Source organism: Bos javanicus, chromosome 28, assembly GCF_032452875.1.
Source record: "Bos javanicus breed banteng chromosome 28, ARS-OSU_banteng_1.0, whole genome shotgun sequence".
NCBI lineage: Eukaryota > Metazoa > Chordata > Mammalia > Artiodactyla > Bovidae > Bos > Bos javanicus.
In genome coordinates this window covers 19,440,389-19,454,605 of record NC_083895.1, presented here as the reverse complement: position 1 = coordinate 19,454,605, position 14,217 = coordinate 19,440,389, and the positions used below count along the sequence as shown (strand labels likewise).

Sequence of the window (14,217 nt, the reverse complement as noted above, 5' to 3'; positions counted from 1 at the left end):
CCTCATGTGAAGAGCTGACTCATTGGAAAAGACTCTGATGCTGGGAAGGATTGGGGGCAGGAGGAGAAGGGGACGACAGAGGATGAGATGGCTGGATGGCATCACTGACTCGATGGACATAAGTTTGTGTGAACTCCGGGAGTTGGTGATGGACAGGGAGGCCTGGCGTGCTGCGACTCATGGGGTTGCAAAGAGTTGGACACAACTGAGTGATTGAACTGAAGTGAATAAATGGTGGACTTCATTATTATTAGTATTACATGCACAGACACGTGAAGTAACACATCACTTCAAGCATTTCAAGAGGTCAGTAGTTCTCTAGTGGGTGTATTATTGACACGGTAGAAACACTTGAACCCTTGGCATAGAGGTAAGCACCATAAAGAACCCAAGAAAAAAGAGTAAGTGCAATGAAAGCCCGAGGATCACTAGACATCTGGTATACCTCCATGAAGGCTGAATGTTGTCCACTCTGGCTGAGTCTTCCAACACAGAGACAATAACCAGAGGTTGTTAAAAGACAGGATGTCTTGGTGATAACTGATTCTATATTGGGGGCAAGATTAAATCTCAGGACAAAAAGTGAAGAAAGAAAATTGCCACACAGTGAAGTGTTGCCTAAATAGGACCAAAAAATTGTTTTAAAAGAGAGAAATTGGGAGATTGAGATTGACATACATACACTATTGATACTATGTCTAAAGTAGATAAGTAATGAGAACCTACTATATAGCTCAGGGAACTCTACTCAATTATCTGTGGACCTAAATGGGAAAGAAATTCAAGGAAGAGGGGAATACATATTTACATGTAACCGATTCACTGTGCTGTACAGCAGAAACTAACAACATTGTAAACAAGTATACTCCAATAAAAAAATGTTTTAAAAAATAAATAAAAAGAGAGACTATGCCAAGCATCTTCATTCTCTAAATTATCATTGAACCCTGATCCCTCCCAGGTCCCCTGAATCCCCTGTGTCTTGAAGTTACCATACAGAGGCCTCTGCACATTGTAGGAGCTCAATAAATAGACAAATATTTGAATGGAATTGAATATGATAGGCCAAGAAAACCTATTGTTTGTAAGAGTCCCAGTATAGACAGATCTATGGGAAGGTTGAACTCCAGATAGAATCCAGGGTTTTTCCTCTGACATTTTCACTAGAACATTCCTATTCATCAAATACCACTTTAAACAAGCCACAGTATGGCAAAAGAGCAAGTTCTATCTAAACAGAAGTTAATGAAGGTCACTTAGGAAGAAAATAAAATCATTTAAGAACAAGTATTTAAGGTCCTGATTTCTTACTGGCTAATCCAAGTCCTGGTTTAGCTTCTAAGATCTAATATTTGTTGATTCAATAAATACTTGTGGAGTTGCCATCACATGCCTGAAACTGTGCTAGTCCAGCTGGGGATAAAACAGCACAGTTCCTCACTTTAAGGAGTTCAAATATTCATTAAATTTGAATAAATGTCCTCACTCACCACGCCTCCCTCCGTTCCCTCATCTATATAACATGACAGTTTCATTAAATAAGACTGGTTCATAGACCAAATCTGCCTGGTATCATAGTTTACTTAGTTTGTAGGTTTTTAAAAATTTTTTATTTGTCATCAATTGAAAATCATGAGATTTTTCACATGGAAACTGATATGCCTGGCTCTTCTTAAAGAGTTGAGAGATCTGACAACTGTGGGCTCTTATTCCTATAACACAACAAAAAACTGGAGCTGAAAACCAGCTGCTCCTTTAGGCAGAGCATGGGTATCTACTGCCTCCTGATTTCTCATAAGCCCCACCATCCTTCTCCCCCTAGGTTCTCTGCTGACACCTCTGGACACTTGCATTTGTGACCTCTGATATAAAAGATACGATAGGTTGTTTTCATTTAGGATAACATATGACTATGAGAGCCAATCACTCATATAAATCAGTAACCTGAAGAGAAGACGTTAATTCCTGGATTAACCCACGTTCTTTACCTAGTGGTCTCAATCCAAAGGCTGCAAGATTCCAAAATGGGTTACCCAGAGGAGGTGTTATAATCCTTCTTCTTAAGTGTTTTCCAAAACCCCATTATCTACACATCCACCACATGGGATTAGGCAGGAGGCAGCCGGCCTGAAGGCAGAGAAGTGGATCAAGCTATACTTAGAGGTTCCTCCTGTATCTTACACATTCCCTCTTTGCATGTGATCAATATGAACAGGATATTTCAGTGGGTCTCTAAGTATGCCAAATCATATCTTGTTACTCTTAAGGGATGTCTAGCCTGATTCCTGGGGGATCTGCTTTGAACCTGGTATCAGAAACCTGGTCATTTCAGCTGCAACAAACTGTTTTTGCTCTTCATTCATTTTTAGACCCTTTGCGCTCCAAAAATGCTTCTTGATGGTTGCTAGGCAACTTTTGTTGAATACATGCAAGAGGCATTAATCGTGTGAACATTTTTGAAAACGGGGGGAAAAAATTGTTTAAAACTGAGGACACTGCCACACCTAAAATAAAACATTTCCTCCTCAGGCTGCTGTCCAGAATAGGGACATTGCAGGCTGTTGGCTTCTGTATGTCTGGAGGTAAGAAGATCCATCAAAATTGATATATATAGAATGGATAAACAACAAGGTCATAGTGTATAGCACAGGGATCTACATTCAATATCCTGTGATAAACCATAATAGAAAAGAATATTTATATACACATACACACATACAGATATATGTACAACTGAGTCACTTTGCTGTGCAACAGTTAAGACAATATTGTAATTCAATTATGCTTCAATAAAAAATAAATTAAAAAAGGAAGATTCACCAAAAATTACTCATCCATACTTCTCTGTCTCTTCTATCATCCGTCATCAATCTCCGACTCACACATATATATAGCTTCATCTCATAACAAAGTCTCACTCATAGGATAATTGGGACCTGTCTTATTAAATATTTTCTGCTTTTCCTGTTGTGTGGTTCCTCACTGATTACATTTTTCCTGACATGGGTATTTCATACTTGCATGTCCTCGGGGCAGGACAACTTGTGACTCTTCAATTATTACATCTAGCTTTAGAACCCACTAAACTTATCATAGAGCCATCATCTCTTTCTCTGACCCAAATGGAAACAGCAAGAACTCTTCTATTTTCCACATCAAAGACTAAGCTTTCTGCTGATGCCAAATGCTTTATGTTTCTTACCAGTAAACATAGATTTCACTTCATACTGTTTCCCCCTGTCTTTTATTATTTTTGACATTCCAATGTCATGATCAAGCTACAGAGATATAGGCGTGTATAAATTGAGTCAAATGTCTCAGCTAAACAAGGGGAGAACTTGTGGTAAGGTGATCTCTTTCTTTTGTTGGATATTAAATGGAGGAAAAAACTTTTCTACCAGGATGAAGTTCTAAGGGCAAACTAAGCTAATTATATACTCTTTCCACTGTACGGTTCACACAGGCAACTAGTTTCATCCTCTGCCAAATGGAGAAAATGATTCAGGGCTCAGATGAGTGCTTGGCATACAGTAAACAGCATACAAGCATCATAGCCATCCTTATTCTTATTCTTATTTTTGGGTTTTATGTCCTACAATTGTCTTCCCACTATTTTTTGGTCAAGTATGCTCCTGTTGGTTGTTGGTTGATTCCAAGGAAAGATTGTCTTCCCTATGAAATCAGTTTAGAAAAATATTGAGGATCATTTCAGTTCAGTCGCTCAGTCGTGTCCGACTCTTTGCGACTCCATGAATCGCAGCACTATAACAAACTTAAAAAAACAGAGGCTGTTATAAGAGATTAAAAAAAAAAAAAAGTGTTGAATAAATAAATCTGATTCTAAACTTTCAAGTTGACTTGGAAAGCCACCAAGATAAGGGAGGGCGTGGCACATCTGGAACTGAGAGTGGTCGGTACTGCTTGCTGCACTCAAGCGCTGGGCAGCAGTAGAGGGGGAGAGGACAAAAATGGAGGCAAGAACACGTTAGCTCTGGAATAGTCTAGACAGATGAATCCTAGTCTCTCTGTGCACTGTCCCACCACCCAGGGAGCAGATGGAGGCTCTCAGGTCTGCCTGGACTGAGGCGAGCACTGACAGATACTGCAGGTCACTAACAAATGTCGTATGCCTGGCGCTGTGCTGAGAACACTGCGTGCAGCTCTTCACCGAATCCTCACGGAGAGCTGGCCCTCCGCATCTGAGTGCTTCTGCATCCTCAGATTCAACAACCATGGATCAAAATATCCATATAAAAAAAAAAAAAACTTCAGAAAGTTCCAAAAAGTGAAACTTGAATTTTCCACCTGCCAGCAACTGTTTACATAACATTTACCTTGTGTTTATAAATATTTGCATATCATTAACATTGTATTAGGCATTAAAAGTAATCTAAAGATAACATTTCTAATCAAAAAAATAGATGTGCAACAAGCAAGAAAGGTTGACTGTAGAGCACAGGGAACTAGAGTCGATATCTTGTAATAACCTATAATGGAAAATAATCTGAAAAATAATATATGTATATATGTATAACTGAATCACCTTGCTGTGCACCTGAAACGTGAAGTCAACTATGCCTCAATAAAAATATATATATATAAATATTAAAAAAGCTATATATATATATGTATAACTGAATTACTTTGCTGTACAGCAGAAACCATCAACATTGTAAATCAACTATGAGTAAAAGTTGCTCAGCTGTGTTCGACTGTGATCCCATGGACTGTAGCCCACCAGGCTCCTCTATCCATGGAATTTTCTAGGCACATGTACTGAAGTGGGTAGCCATTCCCTTTTCCAGGGGATCTTCTCAACCCAGGAATCAAACTCAGGTTCTCCTGCATTGCAGGAGGATTCTTTACCATCTAAGCCACCAGAGAAGCCCAAAGTCAACTATATTTCAATAAAATTAAAAATAAACAAGTAATCTAGAGATGACTAAAGTGTATGAGATGTGCTAAGGTTATATGGAAACAATAAATTTATATAAGGAACTTGAGGATCCTCCGATTTTATTATCAGAGGGAACCCTGGAAACAACCCCCTGAGGGTACCAAGAGATGACTATAATATCCCCTTGAGGTGTGTAGCATCATTACTATCAACTTAAAAATGAGAAAACTGAGCCTTAGAAAGGTTAAGTAATTTCCCAGGAGCACAAAAGGTGGTGAGTAACCGTGAGGGGACACTGAGACCCAGGCGCTCATGTGTCTTTGGCGCCATGCTATCTGCTTTATAGAGCAGCCTACTCAAAGACCCTACTGAGGAATAGACTTCTGTTTCCTGAGATGTGGGCCAAAGAGGAGAGAGACGGTAAAGCAGAATGCAGTGACAACTGGCACACAGTTCGCAGGCGATTGCTCATTCAGTACTATAAACTAGGATACTCTGCTTATGTAAGTCCTTCCAACTAAGAAACAAGCCTGAGCTCGTTCATCCTCTCCATGTCCCTCACATCATTAACGAAAACTCTTCTCAAGCCTAGTTAAGGTAAATATAAAAACAGAATTAAGAACTGTTTTCCAAAACATTTCTTGGGCACCAATTAGCCTTACAAGGGTCACCAAAGAATCATGAGACAAGATTCTTGCTTTCCAAGGAAGCAGAATTGAGTTCGTTTACTGCTAGTCAGAACTGAAATATCTTTTCAACATATGTTGGTTTCCTAAGATACGTAGGCTATATACTGGGTACACGGGTTCCCAAGACATTCCTTGGCCCTACTCTCCCAAGGCTGAGGTTCTAACATGGAGAATAGTGGGATAGGGTAAAGTGGCTGGGTAGATGTTATCAATAAGCAAGAGGACAAGCTCTGAGAATACCACAGGAGTGCTGAAATCATGGAAACATCAGAGAAGACTGTTCTTAGGAAGTGATGTTTAAGCTGAGATCTGCAAGACAAAAGAGGCTGGCCAGTTTGAAGGGTGAGAAAATGATGACACGGTTTCTTTTCCAGGAAGGACCTATGCCGAAGTTTAGAATCAAGGGATAGGAAAGCAAGGTCAAGAAACTGAAAACAGTCCCATATTGCCCGGCTGGACAGAGCACAACGGGAGGGACCAATATCCTCTTCCCTGTCTCCCTGAGACAAATGCATCACCATGGCAAATACCTTCTACACTGTAGATCTTCACACGCCACAGAGATGGATCCAAAGAGGTTGGTGCAGGACTTGTGACAGGAAGGGGCTTGATGGACAGGCAGGACAGGAGAGATGGAGGAAGCAAGGACACACAGACTCTGTCTCCTTCCCTGCTCTTTCAGTTTGTATTATGGACACAGTGGGAGATGAAGCTCGCTTCCCGCCCTGCCAAGAGCCTCCTTACCCTACATTTGTATGTGCCATCCTCGGTGATAAAGGGCTCACAATTACTCCTCTCATTCCCCACTAGCCATGTTCAGCTCCTTATGCAGGCTGATGATGCCTGTTTTAATATGTGATTCTTCATTTATTCATTTCCAGCTAGCAAACAATTTTTAATTAGCCTGCTCTTTATTAAGGACATGGAGCAGGTTATTAACTAGGTGCATCTTTGGGTCTTTAAAAAGAGTGAAAAAGACATAGTCAATCTGTGTGTCGTGTTTAGGGGTTTAACTGGTATTAGTCAACATCTTTAGAACAAATCTCATCAAGTTCCATTTTTAAGCCCTGACTCAACTGACAATCCCACAAGGCAGAAGGGAAGAGTGGGATTCATATATTAGTCACTTGTAAAACTTGCCAGTCCCTTAATTATATTAGTTGCAGTAAAATATTCTGAGGAATAAATGAAATTAAAAAATAATACATATTTTCCTCTCTTCTACTGAATCTGAGAAGGATTCACTTAGTTCTATCACAGCACTTACAGCATTATAATTTAAGTGTCTACTGAATCCAAGGGAGCCCCCATGAATATGCGTGTACCTCAAAGGTCAGCACTATGCTGCGTTCCTTGCTTTTCTAGTCCCATATCCTTACACAGGGCTACATACCATGACAAAGTTGGTTATCAACACATGTTGGTTGGCCATATGGATAAATGAACAAACCAGCTGCTCTCCCCACAAGTATCTGCTAGCACATTTCTCAGGAAAGAGGAGGAAGAGCCATGTGAGCTCACCCTGAGATGTCACACCACTGGGCAGTCCTGCCTTGGCTACTTGTTCTGTGTGGTTCTGTTTCTTGCAACAGAGATTGGGTGTAACCACCCAGCACGACTCTGCCTCCACGTATGGAAAAGCCATTTGGAATCTGGTCCCAACCGAAGGAGAGGAAAAGGAGAGAAATGAATGGTATCACCACCTTATTAGAAAGCTACCCTTCTTGAAGTTACTCCTATTTCTCCATTATCCATTCTGAGGCACAAGTTAGAATTTACAAGACCAGGGTCTTTGGTATATCTTCACCAGACACAAACACCTCTTGAACATCCACAGAATGAAAGGCATTCTAGAATACATTTATCAAAATATCAGAAATTCTTCCAACTTGCCAAAGTTAAATATGCGAGTATGCTTTTCCTTTGCTTCAGTCCCACTGTTCCTAAGTCAGCCTACTTTGGAATGACCTGCTTGATTATACACATAAAACTTGAAGGATTTATATAAATGTAGGCACCACTATATGGTCCTAAGTTAGTTCTGCCTATACTTCTCAACATGCAGTGGCTTGATCAAGAGTGATTTGTATTTAGCATGTTTTTCTAATTATACCTCTGTTGTAATATTGAGCATCTAGTACGCAAGCAAACACAGGTCATCTAGCTAATTTCAAGGCAACACATGCCAACTGTGGAGACAGAATCAAGACCACAACATAAGTGCAAACGCCTGAGCTTGTTACAGAGAAATTTATAACGAGTAAAGGCAGACAGACAAATACAGACTACCTTTCCAAAAAGCCTTAGAAATGTGCCCAGATCTTCCCCACTCCAAAATCTTTCAAGATCCCCTAGTCATTCCGCTCAAAATAATGTCTCTGAATTCTACGGCCAAGATAAAGAAGTTCCTTTACTGTGAGATTTATTGCGGCAGAAAACATGGCACAAATGAATCACAAAGCTGTAAGATAAGAACAGTGTGGAAAACACTGTGATAGACGACACATCTCATCAAATATAATTTTATGTGATCGGTTACTACATTGCCCTGTTTAACTGATTTATATACCCTTTAGGAGGCTTTTTACTGTTCAGAATGTAATTATATACTTTATAATTGAGTACATAGTTGATTAATTGCAATGTTTATGGTCATTTCAATTAGAAGCTGGTTATTAGGCCCATGGTCAGAAACCTACCTTCCCCACCTTTCAAAACACTGTTTCTACAAATAAATGAATTATACTTAACCTGTGAGACTCTGCTTACAGCACTTTTCCTATATGGCACTTGTATGTAATAACCAAGAAGGTATCTTTTCTTGGGATATCTGTTCCTAGGTATCTTTGGTACAGGGTCATTCATAATATTTTTTAAGTTCTTTCCAAACAATTTCAGAACAAAAAAAGAATATCAACATAGATGATAGTTTGGATCAGTGGAAATTCATTATGTACCCATAATTTTTTTTTTTTTTTTGCATTTTTGGCAATTCTGTAGCTTTTGTGCTCTTTAAGAAGAACAATGAGAAGTTAATCTCTCTCTTTAAAGGAAAAAAAAATCAGAAAACATAATTTTGTCAAATCTCCTTCAAAGGAATTTCTTTTCTAGCTTCTTATCTGTTCAAAGCTGCTTAAGATATGGCAGTCAATATCAATCAGGAAACATTTGACCCAAAGAGATAAAGTCCGGAGGTATGATCTTTGATGAATGGTTTGCCCTTATCAGCTTGTAATTGCTATTATAAACTCAACAGAAAGGTTCCCTTCCACTCTCTGTTCTGAAATAAGCCTCAAAGAAAAAGGAGTGGTGGTGTCACCAGGAAACCTGAGGCGCTGAGCATGTGTGGTAGCCACTGGCTGCCACAGGTGTGGCGTTAGTCAAAATACAGTCTCTGAAGGGCCACGTTTTATAGCCAATGACGCGTTTCCACATACATTATTTCTTTTAATCCAGACAGCAATCTTTCGGTGTTTGCAGCTCTTATCATGGCCTGTAATTCTCTTGTGTGGGTGCCTGTGTGTGATTTTGTATATATTTGCTTACCATTCACATCCTTAGATTCTAGTCTTCAGAAGGGCAAGGGACTCACGTCTGTTTAATTCATTAAGTTTGGCTCCAGACCTAATGCGGTGATATATATTAAATTCTCTGTAAATATATTTGTTGAATTGATGAACGGTAACCTCAACCAAAATAAGAGTGAATGGATGAAGACACTCTGTGTTGAGGGTGGTTGTCTCCCTCGTTTTACTTTGACCCTGCTGCAGAGCTTGTAGGATCTCAGCTCCCCGACCAGGGGTTGAACCCACACCTCCTGCAGTGGAGGTGTGGCGTCCTGATCACTAGACCATCAAGGAATTCCCTATCCTGCGCATTTTAAAGCTGAGGAAATTGAGGCTTGAACATGAAGCTGCTTATATGGAGGGGGCAGACACTTAAATCATATCTTTGTGTGGAAGTTGCTGAGGATGCTAAGAAGTCTCTTATCTTTACCCAAGACACAAAAGAGGTGAAATGGGTATACCACCAACTCCATCTCTGTGATCTTGATCATGACTACTATTGCTCTTATTTAAAAACTACCATATCAGAAGCACAGTTCTAAACATCTCCCATATATTATCTTGTCCAATCCTTAGTACAGCTATGGGAAACTATCATTGTTGGATACAAGATGAGAAAACTCAGTAAGGTTGACTAAAGTAACAAACAACAAAATGAACAAGAAAACAGGCCAAGAATTAAACCTGGGGGTAAATTTCTTACATATCTATTATCTCACCTAAAGGTGAGTACACAAAAACAACCTTTTGTGAGTGCCCAAAACACATCTCATCAAACACATCTCAAGAAGTGCCGGCTTTTCTTTTAAGGGCCAAGAAAAACATCCCATTGCTAGAACACAAGAGTAGCAGCAACGGCTGAACCAGGAGCCAGTTTATTCCTGATTCTTGCATTAACACATTTCATTCCACAAGTTCTAATAATGCAGTTTCTGCATTTGTGATAATGGGCTCATATTATTTCCCTTCATCCACTTAAGGACTCCTGGAGGGACAAAGAGAATCACATTTACCAGCTAAATGCTACTGTGACAATTCAGACTGGAGAAGAAAATGGCAATCCACTCCAGTATTCTTGCCTAGAGAATCCCATGGACAGAGGAGCCTGGCGGACTGCTGTCCACGGGGTCACAAAGAGTTGGACACGGCTGATTGACTAACATTGTGACAATTCAGAAGGGAAGTGGGGCACTGGCGTGAACAATTACCCATAAAGTTCTCATAATCTTCAACCAAAGGTCTCATCTCTATGAGATTAGTGTCTATATTCTGTAGACTATTTCACTCAAAACTCCACCAGCCCCAGGAGATTCTAAATACCAGGTGCTCTGACTGCCTTCCTATATGGGTGAGATATAAAGTGTCATCAGGTTAAAAGCTACCGTAAACACAAATGTGCCAAACGGTGAGAACATACATAAGTCTTCTCTATCCTCTTTCAGTATTTTTATTCTTCTGGTATAAAAATGTGCCTCAAAATGTGGCAATGACCTGCCCATGTTTGTATAAATATGTTATTTGGTCAAGTTGGTATGAAGAGGACTCTATGCGTGTTTACATGAAACTCTGAAGACAGCAATACTTCTGCTGCTGCTACTGCTGTTAAGTCGCTTTAGACGTGTCCGACTCTGTGAGACCCCATAGACAGCAGCCCACCAGGCTCCCCCGTCCCTGGGATTCTTCAGGCAAGAACAAGGAGTGGGTTACCATTTCCTTCTCCAATGCATGAAAGTGAAGAGTGAAAGTGAAGTCGCTCAGTCGTGTCTGACTCTTAGCGACCCCATGGTCTGCACCTTGGCAGGCTCCTGCGTCCATGGGATTTTCTAGGCAAGAGTAGTGGAGTGGGGTGCCATTGCCTTCTCCGAAGGCATGCATGTTTACATGAAACTCTGAAGACAGCAATACTTCTTCTAGGGCTGGTCAATTTTATATTCTGAATGATGGCTAAAGGAGCTACTGTGGGGAAGAGATCTGTCATTTAGGAAGCAAAGAAACCATGGACAATCTAAACTCCTGAGTATTTAATAAGTATTGTTACTTTCAGATATTTGACTGTCTGCTAACCCACTACTTCAATGATCATGTAAGAGCTGTCCATTATAAGGAGCATGAGCTGGTCAACATCAATGGACGAAAATTCTCACAACAGTCTTTTCTGAGTCATCCACCAACGTGTGGTTCTACTATACCTACTCGGTACTTGCTCCAGTGTGTTGAAAGTCCAGGCAGGGGAGAGAGTTAAACACAGAGGCATGTCTCTTTGGCTTGTTTACCACTGATCTAGAGACCTCATTGAAATGCTTAAGAAAATGGATGGTAATTTAATGGTTCAATGGCTTTGGCTACCTTTGTCAACGAACAAATTTAACCTTGTACTCCAGTTGTAGGAGATCTCTGTGGATTGTTCACACTGAGGTTTTTTCTTCAGGTGGGGGCGGGGTAGTGGCAGGTTGTTTTTAACTTAAAATTTGAGTTAATTTCCTTGCCAGAAGGTTTATTCCCAGCTCCTTTCTATCATTTCAGTTCATTATAAGATCCAGGGCATATTTACCCAAAGAAACCACATTGATTTTACTAGTTCTCTTGTTCAGTTCAGTCGCTCGGTTGTGTCCAGCTCTTTGCAACCCCATAAATCACAGCACGCCAGGCCTCCCTGTCCATCACCAACTCTCGGAGTTCACTCAAACTCATGTCCATCGAGTTGGTGATGCCATCCAGCCATCTCATCCTCTGTCGTCCTCTTCTCCTCCTGCCCCCAATCCCTCCCAACATCAGGGTCTTTTCCAATGAGTCACCTCTTCGCATGAGGTGGCCAAAGTACTGGAGTTTCAGCTTTAGCATCAGTCCTTCCAATGAACACACAGGACTTATCTCCTTTAGGATGGACTGGTTGGATCTCCTTGCAGTCCAAGGGACTCTCAAAAGTCTTCTCCAACACCACAGTTCAAAAGCATCAATTCTTTGGCACTCAGCTTTCTTCACAGTCCAACTCTCACATCCATACATGACTGCTGGAAAAACCATAGCCTTGACTAGATGGACCTTTGTTGGCAAAGTAATGTCTCTGCTTTTGAATATGCTATGTAGGTTGGTCATAACTTTCCTTCCAAGGAGTAAGTGTCTTTTAATTTCACGGCTGCAATCACCATCTGCAGTGATTTTGGAGCCCAAAAAATAAAGTCTGACACTGTTTCCACTGTTTCCCCATGTATTTGCCATGAAGTGATGGACCAGATGCCATGATCCTAGTTTTCTGAATGTTGAGCTTTAAGCCAACTTTTTCACTCTCCTCTTTCACTTTCATCAAGAGGCTTTTTAGTTCCTCTTCACTTTCTGCCATAAGGGTGGTGTCAACTGCATATCTGAGTCCTCTTGTAGTAGTCTCCAGTTTTGAGACCATAGAGGCTACACCTTTGCCACCAGGTACTTCAGCCCAATTAGCTGAGCTCATAGCCCTTACTCAAGCTTTAGAGCGGGGAAAAGGAGTAGCCATTTACGCTGACTCCAAGTCTGCCTTTCTGGTGCTACATGCACATGCTGCTATTTGGAAAGAAAGAGCCCACTTGACCACCTGAGGGTCCCCACTCAAATATGGTGATCAAATCCTTAGGCTCTTGGAGGCAGTCCATCTGCCCACTGAGGTTCAGTCTCCCTCTGTAAAGGACACCAAAAAGGGAGAACAGAAGTGGCACGAGGGAACCAAGCAGCCGATCAGGCAGCTAGGAGAGCAGCATTGAACCATGACCTAACGGGGTTGCCACCTTAGTTCCACACACTAATTTGCCAGAAACTCTTTCATATACTGAAGGTGAGACTCTTCAAGCTAAGAGTGAGGGCTTTCAGGAAGATCATATGGGGTGGTTCCAAAAGGAGGGAGTCCTTTTTCTGCCTGGGAACCTCCAATGGAAGTTGGTTAACTCCTTACATGCCACCACTCATTTAGGGGAAAAGGCCCTCCAAAGATTACTAGAAGGGTCCTTCAGAAGAACAGGCCTCCAAATGACTATAAGGCAAGTGGTCTCCTCTTGTCCCACCTGCCAATTAAACAACCCCCAAGGAGCTCAAAGACCCCAGCTGGCCCAGCCTGTCCAATGACGTGGGACCTACCCAGGAGAGGACTGGCAAATGGACTTCACCCAGATGCCAGTTTCTCAAGGGTATAAATACCTATTAATCATGATAGATACATTCACAGAATGGATTGAAGGTTTCCACACCCAGACTAGAAAGGCTGAGGAGGTGGTTAAAAAACTGCTCTATGAAATTATTCCAAGATTTGGTCTGTCCAGGTCATTACAAAGTGACAATGGGACATCATTTACCTCTAAGGTTACCCAAGGGGTCTCTAGAGCATTGAGCATTACTTATTATCTCTGTTGTACCTGGAGACCTCAGTCTTCAGGAAAAGTAGAAAGAACCAACCAGTTCTTAAAATCAGTGATAAAAAAGATAATTCAGGAGACCTCCCTGGGATGGAAGGAAGCTTTACCAATAGCTCTCCTCTGCACCTTTATTACCCCTAAGGAACAGGTTGGTCTTAGTCCTGATGAGATGCTATATGGAAGACCTTTTGTTTATGTCAATGACCTCTTCCTAAATCCAGAGGCTCAGACCCTCCAGTCTTATACCATGGCCAATGGGCAGTTCCAACAGGATATACATTTGTGGGGTGTCAACTAGGACTCAAAAGATTCTAAATAATCACCACTATATGTTTCAGGGACTCAAGTCCTAATTAAAGTCTGGAAAGATGGGTCCCCAAAGGCTCGACTCCAGCCCACATGGAAGGGCCCCTACCCTGTAATACTTTCTACCCCCACAGCAGTCAAGGTACCAGGACACGACTCTTGGATTCACTAATCATGAGTCAAGCCATGCAAGAAAATAGAAGAGGACACTCAATACACCTGTGATATGAACACCCCCCAAATTAAGTTTCTGGGGATAAGATTTCTTAGGACAGCTCTAAAGAGCCAACACAGCTTAGCAGGGGTTGTACTCCAAAAAAAAGAGGAGATAGATCTCCTGATCCCTGAACAAGGACGGACTTGAGCCATCTTGAATG

General features: G+C 41.2%; 1 protein-coding gene across 1 annotated transcript in view; it reads right to left on the bottom strand.

The window, feature by feature from the left end:
* Positions 1–14,217, bottom strand: part of ARID5B (AT-rich interaction domain 5B) — a 192,567-nt gene that overhangs the window by 61,383 nt on the left and 116,967 nt on the right. The gene's annotated exons all lie outside the window — the stretch shown is intronic.